The sequence below is a fragment of the Notolepis coatsorum genome (genome assembly GCF_963971535.1).
Source record: "Notolepis coatsorum genome assembly, chromosome: 5".
Taxonomy (NCBI): domain Eukaryota; kingdom Metazoa; phylum Chordata; class Actinopteri; order Aulopiformes; family Paralepididae; genus Notolepis; species Notolepis coatsorum.
The window spans coordinates 135,021,583-135,031,427 of record NC_140169.1 but is presented as its reverse complement, the minus strand read 5'-3'; the positions used below and the strand labels follow the sequence as shown (position 1 = coordinate 135,031,427).

At 47.6% G+C, this 9,845-nt stretch overlaps 1 pseudogene across 1 annotated transcript in view; it reads left to right on the top strand.

Moving 5' to 3' along the window:
* The window catches only part of LOC311228367 (single-minded homolog 1-like), a 45,920-nt pseudogene extending 36,448 nt beyond the window's left edge, over positions 1 to 9,472 (top strand). Inside the window, exons 2-6 of the transcript in view lie at positions 342 to 452; positions 1,239 to 1,385; positions 6,951 to 7,110; positions 7,303 to 7,687; positions 8,718 to 9,472. The product of the transcript in view is annotated as a single-minded homolog 1-like (transcript). The remainder of the gene's footprint in view (positions 1 to 341; positions 453 to 1,238; positions 1,386 to 6,950; positions 7,111 to 7,302; positions 7,688 to 8,717) is intronic.
* Positions 9,473 to 9,845: the final 373 nt, after the last annotated feature.

Genomic DNA, 9,845 nt, shown 5'->3' with positions numbered 1-9,845 from the left:
CGGTATATTCCCACTAGAGCATCAATCTGTTGCCAGTTAAGTGTTTGCCACATCAGAACAGAATGTTCTAGAATCTGACTATATGACAAACGAGAATGTTCTGTTCCGTCAAGCCTTTTTTTTTTTTTTAAACAATTTTAAATCACGGGGGATGATGACGTGCAGTGTGGGGAAAAAACAATGTGTAAACCACGGTCGTTGCCAACAAAAAAAACAACAAACAAACACATTGGCAACGGGAAGTGTTTTCAATATTTCTGGAAATTAAAAAAGACAAAAGACACACAAAAAAAAACGAATCACGTCCTCATCCCTCTCCTGTCCAACTGTCACCCCTGAAGGGTCGCAGATCTGACTGGCTACGAGCCCCAGGACCTGATAGAGACTATCTATCCTACCACATGTTCACAGCTGTGACACCTTCCACCTGCGCTGCGCGCACCACTCTGTAAGTTCCAGCAGGTTTCATTTCTGCACACAGTATGCATGATGCACGTTGCTGGTTGTCGGGCAACATGAATTTGCACACCAAGGAACGCCCACCATGCAGGCACCAGCACGTGCATGCTTTTTAGTATACAGAAAAACACAGCACATTGGTGCATTTGTGAACAATTGGCTATATGTATACACAAATTATTATGTGCATGCTGCATAATTACTCACTCACGCGCGCACACACACACACGCACGCGCGCGCGCACACACACACACACACACACACACACACACACCCTGCCCAGAATCTATCTTATTTATAGGTGCCCCTTTCAGATTGAGAAAATCATAATAGAACTGCGCTAGAAATGGTAGGCGTTTATTTCCTGGCTGAAGGACGCTACCCAGACAGACAGTTTTACTATAATATGTAATTTAATCCAGACATGTTCCCCCAGAGGTACACTTACTGTATGCCCGAATTCTTTGTATTTCTTTTTTTATTTGCCTTTTTTTTTTTTTTAACAAGTGGCATTCATCGGGAACAGGTCCTTATGCCCTGAGCAAAAGTCTGGGCCTGCATGAATGCTCTCTCAAAAAGCTTCATCCCTATATTGTTTAAGGAAGTGCCCCTTTCTGGGAAAAGTCTGTGCATGCCAGTGTGCAACACGCACGTGTGCTCTCGTCACGTCCACGCACGCACGCACACGCACGTTTTCACAAATCGTTAAATACTAAATCTTTTCAATTCCTCACCAAACACCATCTCTCTCTCTCTCGTCTCTATTTCCCCCCTGCAGTGCTGGTGAAGGGCCAAGTCACCACTAAGTACTACGGTTCTTGGCCAAGCACGGAGGCTGGGTCTGGGTCCAGAGCTACGCTACAATTGTCCACAACAGCCGCTCCTCCCGACCTCACTGTATCGTCAGCGTCAACTACGTCCTGACGTGAGTCCCGTGTTATACCACATGTTTTGATGTTTACCAGCCAATCGGGTGAAGTCAGAATAGACCACTGCACTTCCGCGTTACATGGAGCTCGTGAGTGGGAGGGGGGGGGGGGGCGCGAGTGGATACAATTAGAGCCTTGACGTAGGTGGTTGTAGCTACTGTACAAGGCTCTAATCAACATTCATTCACGCGCTCCCTTTCCCCCTTCCCCCTTCCCCCTCCCCCGCTCTCTCCCATGAGCTCAAAATACCGGAAGTGGTGCGGTGGTCTATGCTGAAAACGTGCATCTTTATGATGTAGGAATTTGGAGCAGCGTGGAAAGTTGGTTAGTTTTACGATATTAGTAAAACAGTATCATATTGTTGCTGCTGTCGTTTGAAAACTTGGTATTTTCAAAAGGACACCAGTTGGCAGGTAGTAAAACAAACAACCAAATTTTCACATATGCTATGTGAATATAGGGAGGTGTAGTCTGCACGTCACTGGTTGTTCCACCCGTATAGGGATTCATCATTGGGAAAATGGATTATCGGCTATTGTAACAATTCTGCCGGATGGAAATTGACAAGCTTCCATTTTTGCACAAAATGAGTTCCCTTCTACCACTAACATTACTGTTTAAGCATTTTTGGTTGAAATAAAGGTAGTTATAAGGTTTTTTATTTGTTGTAAAAAAAGAACTATTTACCAGTAGGCAGCCTGTTGTTCAGTAAGCAGCTGTCGCCTACCTCACGTCACAGCAAGCTGATACCAAGCTAGCTAGTTAGCTAACGTTAACGTTACCCCGCTAAACGTACTAGACGTTAGCAATGTCTACTGTCGTGAACCATTTTAAATTGGGGCATGTAGAGGAGTTTCGGGAACGAGTAAAATGTGCAGGTCCTCTTCTCAGACCTGTGGGGCAAGCACTGCACACGCATCATGCTGGCTAGCAAGCTAGCTAGCTACACATCACGGCCTGCTGATACCACGATAGCTAATTAACGTTAACATTACAAGCTCAAAAACCTTATAACTACTACTGTCGTGTCCATAAGTTCCCTGGCAGAATACTTTGTTTGTGAGGACAAAAGTATACAAAGAGGAGAGAACCATTTTAAATCGGGGCATGTCGTTTCGGGAATGGCTAGCAAGCTAGCTAGCTACTAACGTTATGTAAAAAACAATAACGTTATAAACTATACACAATATGTACAACAAAACAATGATTTACATTAGTATTTACAGTGATTTAATATGCAGCGAAATAACGTTATACGATTTAAATTATAAATACAAATATATAAACTGGTGTTGGGTGAAACAGATACTAGCAACAGATTCAGGGTCAGTTATTTTCCCATTGTACGAATTGTTAAGCTTATTGAATGTAAGGGAAATCTGATCCTAGGTCTGCGACTAAAGCCAGGCGTCTACGCTGTTGTGACGTCAGTCAGCAGCGCCAAATAGCAGTGTAGTTTCCCAGCGAACGAAAACATAAACGTTGTTATTTTGTTACCTTTACGATTAATTGCGAATATTTTCATGTTGAGCTATAGATTGTGGATGAATACGCACAGAAAGGTACACCATGCCAATGTCCATGCTTTATTTGTTTTAAACGAACCGTTTTAGAAATGGGCAATGGGGAAATACATTAAGTGGAACAGGAAATGACGTAACCACTACACCTCCCTATAGAGGCTATATTTCATTTAATATTTTTTGTAAACAAATATTTACAATGGGTTTTAAACTGTTTTAATTTGCCATACAGGATTATAAAACACAACTAACTCCGTAAGAGACCACACATACAATAAACCTTTTCTTTTTGCAATTTTGGAAGATTGAGAGTACAAGGTTACTGGAATTCTCCCAATTATCCTATCAGTGGCAATCTTACAATGTTATGTTATTTTTGTATGATCTTGTGATTTTCTTTGTTTGATTTATATAACTGCCACTTTTAATTCAAGTTAAAACACAAGATTACGAGAGAAAAAAATGCATGCACTGCATAACTGTTTTTATGGTCTGTCCTGGAAGCTCATTCCAACCACTATATGATATGATAGGTCTGTGTCTCTCTGCTGGACTCAACAACATGCTGCAGGGGCTGTTCAGGTGGTTGTGTTATCAGAGCACAGACAACAATAAGGCCCTTTGAGACAGCAAGACAAACATCAGGTTTCAACCCCATCAAAAAGCCTCTACTGTCACAATCGATCTGCAGTCTCAGGAAAGAAAATCCATAAAACAGTGAACTGGAAATCAATAGCTATCTCATACCTGCTGCCCACCATGGATTTCACTTGTTAGGTTTGATCGTGGTTGACACACACATCGCTCTTATTGTGCGTGTGTGTGTGTGTGTGTGTGTGTGTGTGTGTGTGTGTGTGTGTGTGTGTGTGTGTGTGTGTGTGTGTGTGTGTGTGTGTGTGTGTGTGTGTGTGTGTGTGTGTGTGTGTGTAAATGCATGCATGTGTGTGCATCCTTCTATGTGTATGTGTGTGTGTGTGTGTGTGTGTGTGTGTGTGTGTGTGTGTGTGTGTGTGTGTGTGTGTGTGTGTGTGTGTGTGTGTGTGTGTGTGTAAATGCATGCATGTGTGTGCATCCTTCTGTGTGTGTGTGTGTGTGTGTGTGTGTGTGTGTGTGTGTGTGTGTGCGTGTGTGTAAATGCATGCATGTGTGTGCTTCCTTCTGTGTGTGTGTGTGTGTGTGTGTGTGTGTGTGTGTGTGTGTGTGTGTGTGTGTGTGTGTGTGTGTGTGTGTGTGTGTGTGTGTGTGTGTGTGTGTGTGTGTGTGTGTGTGTGTGTGTGTGTGTGTAAGTCAGTAGTGTAATGGTCACAGCGAAGAGTGCTGCTTTATTTGATTCTAAGTAAGAGTTTAGTTTATTCAATAATAAAACATATATATAATTGAATTTTGTCACAAATGACAATCCAAAATCACACACACACACACACACGCACACACACACACACACAGACACACACACACACACACACACACACACACACACACACACACACACACACACACACACACACACACACACACACACACACACACACACACACACACACACACACACACACACACACACTATTAGTAAAACATAATGACAAAAAAATAATCAGTGTCTCGTGATATAAGAGGAAGACCACGTGGGACCAACTCGATCGACCACGCTGCATTTTAATCCAAGATTCCATTAATAAATAAATCACGATGGGAGTTTGGCAGCCCCGGTGGCATATATTCAGACGAGTGAGGTGGTCTGACATTGACCCTCAGGTGGAATTCGGCTAACACAGCTGAGTTTGCACAATGAACCAGCAGTATTGGCTCAGGCGTAAAGTCACCCGCAGCTCAGATAGGATGCAGAACCAGCCCGCCGACTACTATACCTGCCCGAGCAAATAGCTCTCACGCTGAACACTGGCTGTCCAAACAGTGCCTTTCCCCCCGAGGTGTCATACATAAAGAAAGGGTCATATTTGGAGCCATATTAAAGAGGCCGGCGGTACGGGGTCAGCGATGGGCCACTCAGGGTTTAAAATGCCAGCAGCTGCTATTACATACTGTTGATGTGATAAAGTTAAGAATAGGCCCCGTCGCGTGTGTTTGCAGAGCGCTTGACACAGGAGCCTTTTCATTCGGCCTCACTGCTGACACTAGGAGCGGGTTCAGAGGCGGGACAGTGGGTTAAAGTGTCAAAGATGGCTCATCGGTACTGTATGCACACGCGGCCCCGTGTAACAAAGCGAGAGGCCATCAATCAAAACGCACAATGTGTTTTCCCCGTGTTTGTGTGTGTATGTGTTAGAAAAGTGAATGAGGCTGAGGCTCAGGAGTGAGTTAGCAGGAAAGAAGGCATGGCATGGTGTTTACACTAAGGGGATGGTTGTAGTGTGTGTGTGTGTGTGCGTGTGTGCGCGTGTGTGCGTGTGTGTGGGCACGTGCTTCCACACGTTACATTATCTGGCAATGGTTGTATGGCAGCAGAGAATGATTAACTCCTACGGTGTCTGTTCTTTCCTTTCTTCCTCGTGTTGTACGCAAGGCTGAGAAACGGGACAGCTTTAATCTCTTATCATAAAATGTTGTTTTCGTTTCTCATAGTGCTGTGGGCTCATGTCAGTCATCTCACAAAAGAGCACAGGTGAAACGGGTCTCTCTCTATCTATGATCAATATTGGCCGAGACGTCTGCTGCAGAATAATTGCCTCACATCACTCGGTACACATGGTGTTTAATTATGAGGTATGAGGCCAAACCTCGTATATACCTTCAAAAAGAGTCAACTTTTCGGGGGTTAACAACGACAAAAAAGCAACCTCATTTCAGATTGACACCCGTGTATATACGTTTAAGGTACACATTGTGGGCAGGGGTCCAGTCGTAATATGGGCGGAGGCCAAACGGTATCCTATTATTATGCAAAGTCTAGGCACTTATCACCTAGACTTTGCATAATAATAGGATGCGCGCACTTCGAAGCCCAAACGCCGTTTGACCGCGGTTGCCCAGCACTGCACCACTGATTGTGGGTTTCAAGTTTTGTTTTATTTGTCACATATAAAGTAGGTGTACGTAACAGTGAAATGCTTGGTTCTGTATGAGCCCCTGAGAATGTGCTTCATACAGGAACACATTTAAAAGAAGAATAAAGTCCCAACACTATACAAATATACAATATACGGGCGGCTACGTGGCGTAGTGGGCAAGGCGCTCGCCACGAATGCAGAGACGCTGGGCTCGCCTGTTCGAGCCCAGCGCTCCACATTGCTTTCAGTTTAGCTGGTCGTTCATACTAATACACATTGGCCGTATTAGAGGGTCGGAAACTGATGGGTGGGGATCGGGCGTGGACAGCGACTCCTACAGGTCGGTTGGTGCGCCTGCGCAGTAGAATCAGGAAGTGTCGGGGGCAGCGTGAGCCTCCCACGCGTTACTCCTCGCCACTGAGAGATCGAGCTGCGCAGGTGAAAAGATGCGACTGCTGTTACCTCAAGTACCGGAGGGGACTTGTGCTATGTATGACTTAGTCCACATTGCAGCCGGCTTGTGGGAGGCAAGAAACAGCGTTCGTGACAGGGGAGGGTTGAATTGGATGATACGAAATTGGGATGGGAGAAAAATATATAGAAAATGGGAGAAAAAGTGGATACAAAAAAAAATATTTATACAATATACAAACTAAAGTACAATGACGTAAAATGCATACAATGAGGTAAAAAAAAAAGAAAAAAAAATGCAAAAATGAGGTATGGATGTATCCTTTTGTAATGAATAGATCAAATCTGGTGTAGTGTTGAAAGTGTTTAAAGTGTCTAAAGTGAGTGTTAAGGGTGAGTGTTTGTTTAAAGTGAGTGTGTGCATGTGGATGTGTGTGCAATGAATGTAGAGATGGATGGGTTAGTGTTAGAGTGCACAGTCATTGAGCATCCTGATGGCCTGGGGATAGAAGCTCAATGGGCGTCATCCTACAGTGGGATCATGAAACTTGCTCACAACATTTAGAACTGAATGTTGAACTAAACGCATGTGTGCATTTATGTGTGTTTGTGTGCGAAGGGAAACAGAGTACAAGGGGATGCAGCTGTCCTTGGACCAAATGAGTCCCCGAAAGCCACCGTTCCCCTACGCCAGCACTCCCACCACTGAGGACAGGAAAACGACCAAGTCACGTCCCACCCAGACTAAGGCCAAAGCCCGAGTCTCACCCTATCCACAGGTAATAAACCTATCAACTGCTAGAACGCTCATGTTACTCCATAGGGCTGTACGCCCAAATTGGTATATTTATGACTAAACTGGTTAGTTAGTATGGAGTGTAACTCCAAAGCCACAGCATGTTATGGAAGATAAAAAAAAAAAAAAAAAGGAAATGTGGTTTTCTAATCAGTCTCAGAATTCCGTCCAACAGTTCTCCGGTTTCAACCCTGAGCGTTCCGAGTCGGACCAGGACAGCCAGTGGGGGGGGAGCCCGCTGACCGACTCGGCCTCCCCGCAGCTGTTGGATCCGGGGGACACGGCGGAGGCGTCCTGTGCCTACAGGCTGTACCCGGACTCGGGCTCCCTGTGCTACGGCCTGGGGCTCTCCGAGGAGGACCTCGCCCACGCCCAGGCCCACCCGCACACCCCCGCCTGCGACCGTGTGCGCTGCCAGGGAGGACGCTACTTCCTCGGGGCGCCCCAGTCGGGACGGGAGGCGTGGTGGGACGCCACGCGCTCCGTGCTCTCCCTGCCCAAGTCCTCGTTGGAGAACGGCGAGGTGTACGACATCGCGTCCTACCACGGCGCCCTGCACGGTGAGGCGTTAGGGTTGAGGCTGCAGCCATCTGCTCCTGAAAATAACCTTGGACTTGCTTTTTTCCCTCCTGGTAGCTGTTTACCAAATGTCATTATGGAACATGCAAGGTTGTTTATACCGTCTCTCGCCAGTGTGCCGATTGTTACCATCTGTTGTACAATGATTGCTTTATATTGGAAGCCAAGTTCTTTCACTTTTCTCATCCTCAAACAAAGAAACTGCTCCCTGCTGTGTTTCTGCTGCCAAGACGTGCATAGTGACTAACAGATATCACGTGATTCTATGCGCATATCAAATAGAATTTCACAGCGGTGTAGGAAACCAGTAATAGTTTTAACAGATGTTGCGTGAAAATACACAAGGAGAAATACAGTATGAGGAAATATGTATAGGGGTGTGTAAAAATACGATCAGCTTATGCCATGAAAGCAACAAGAACTAGACACGATCGGGGCGGCTGGGTGGCGTAGCGGAGATTGCGCTCGTTACCAATGCAACAGACTCCGGTCTCGACTCCCCGAGTCAGCATTGCCTGCGGCTTGGGCCAGTCGTCATACTATCTCAATTGGCAGAGGTAGCGGGTGGAAAGTCGATGGGTGGGGATTGGACGTTGTGGACAGCGACTCCTACAGGTCGGTTGGGTGACGCCTGTACAGCAGAGACAGGAAGTATCGGGGGCAGTGTGAGCCTCCCACGCGTTACTCCTCGCCACTGAGAGTCCGCGCTGTCTGGTGAAAAGATGCAACAGGCTGCCTCCTCGTGTACCGGAGGGTGACACGTGATGCAAGGCTTCTATCCTCACTACAGCCGACCAGTGGGAGGCATAGTCTAGCGACGTTCAAGACAGGGGAGGGGAGAATTGAAGGGGAGAATTGGCAATGCGAAATTGGGATGGGAGAAAAGATAGAAAATAAGGAGAAAAAGTGGATAAAAAAAAAAAGAACTAGACACGATCGAATGACTCGTTAGACAAATGTAATTCGTTTAGTTCATTTCATCCTAATCTGACCGTTGAATCCCCCTACCAGGCCGAGGCCACTGGGACGAGGAGAGCGTGGTGAGCTCACCGGACGGAGGCGGCTCCACCAGCGACTCGGGCGACCGTTACCACGCCGACCACTTCCGGGCCAGCCCCCAGGAGCCCAGCAAGATGGAGACCCTGATCCGCGCCACCCAGCAGATGATCAAAGAGGAGGAGAGCCGCCAGCATATGCACAAGGGGCCCCTGGACGTCTCCGGTCTCACCAAGGCTCACAGTCCCTGCTTTGCCCCCTCCCTGCCCCTCGCCCAGCCCTCCATGCCCAGCGTGGTGTGCCGCGGCCCGGGAGTCGCCAACATGGACCTCGCCTCCGACCGCCTCCACCACCGCGACGGCGGCGGCGGCGGCGGCAAAGTGTTGGGTCCTCACGACAACGACGATAATAACGCCGGCAGCCCGGCCTCCCTCTCGCGCCTCAGCAGCCCCAGCTCTGACGGGATCTCCAGGTCGGGCTTGCCCCTCAACAAGGACTACATGCAGACGGATCTCTCCCCGCATCCTCCACAGGCCCAGGGGAGCCCACTGCTCTATCCGGCCCAGGACAGGCAGCCTATGGACAGGCACGGGGCGTACGCTTTGACTGGATACTCTCTGGAGCACCTCTACGACGCGGAGAACCTCCGGAGCTACTCTGGGCTGGGGTGCGGAGGGGTCCCGTACGACATGGCGTCGCACATGAGGATGCAGGCCGACCCGATGCAGGGACACAAGGTCACCTCCGTCATCATCACCAACGGGAGCTGACCGCCCCTGACACCCGATGGATCATAACGGCTAAACGAGGACGCTCTCTCTCACGAGGCTCCGAAGGACTAACGCGCCTCTCCACCCGCTCTCCTTATACGGCAGCAGCACCTGACAACAAGGCCGAGGGTTGTTCCATTACATAGGTACTCTGAATTCTCTCTCTCCCTCTCTCTCTCTCTCTCTCTCTCTCTCTCTCTCTCTCTCTTCTCTCTCTCTCTCTCTCTCTCTCTCTCTCTCTCTCTCTCTCTCTCTCTCTCTCTCTCTGTAAAGGCTACTCTTGAGTCTTTAGACTCCAGTCTGGTTAAACATCAACCCAGTGTTTCTGTCCCAGCGGCCTCATGCACCATTGGGCCCTGAGTTAACTTGTCCC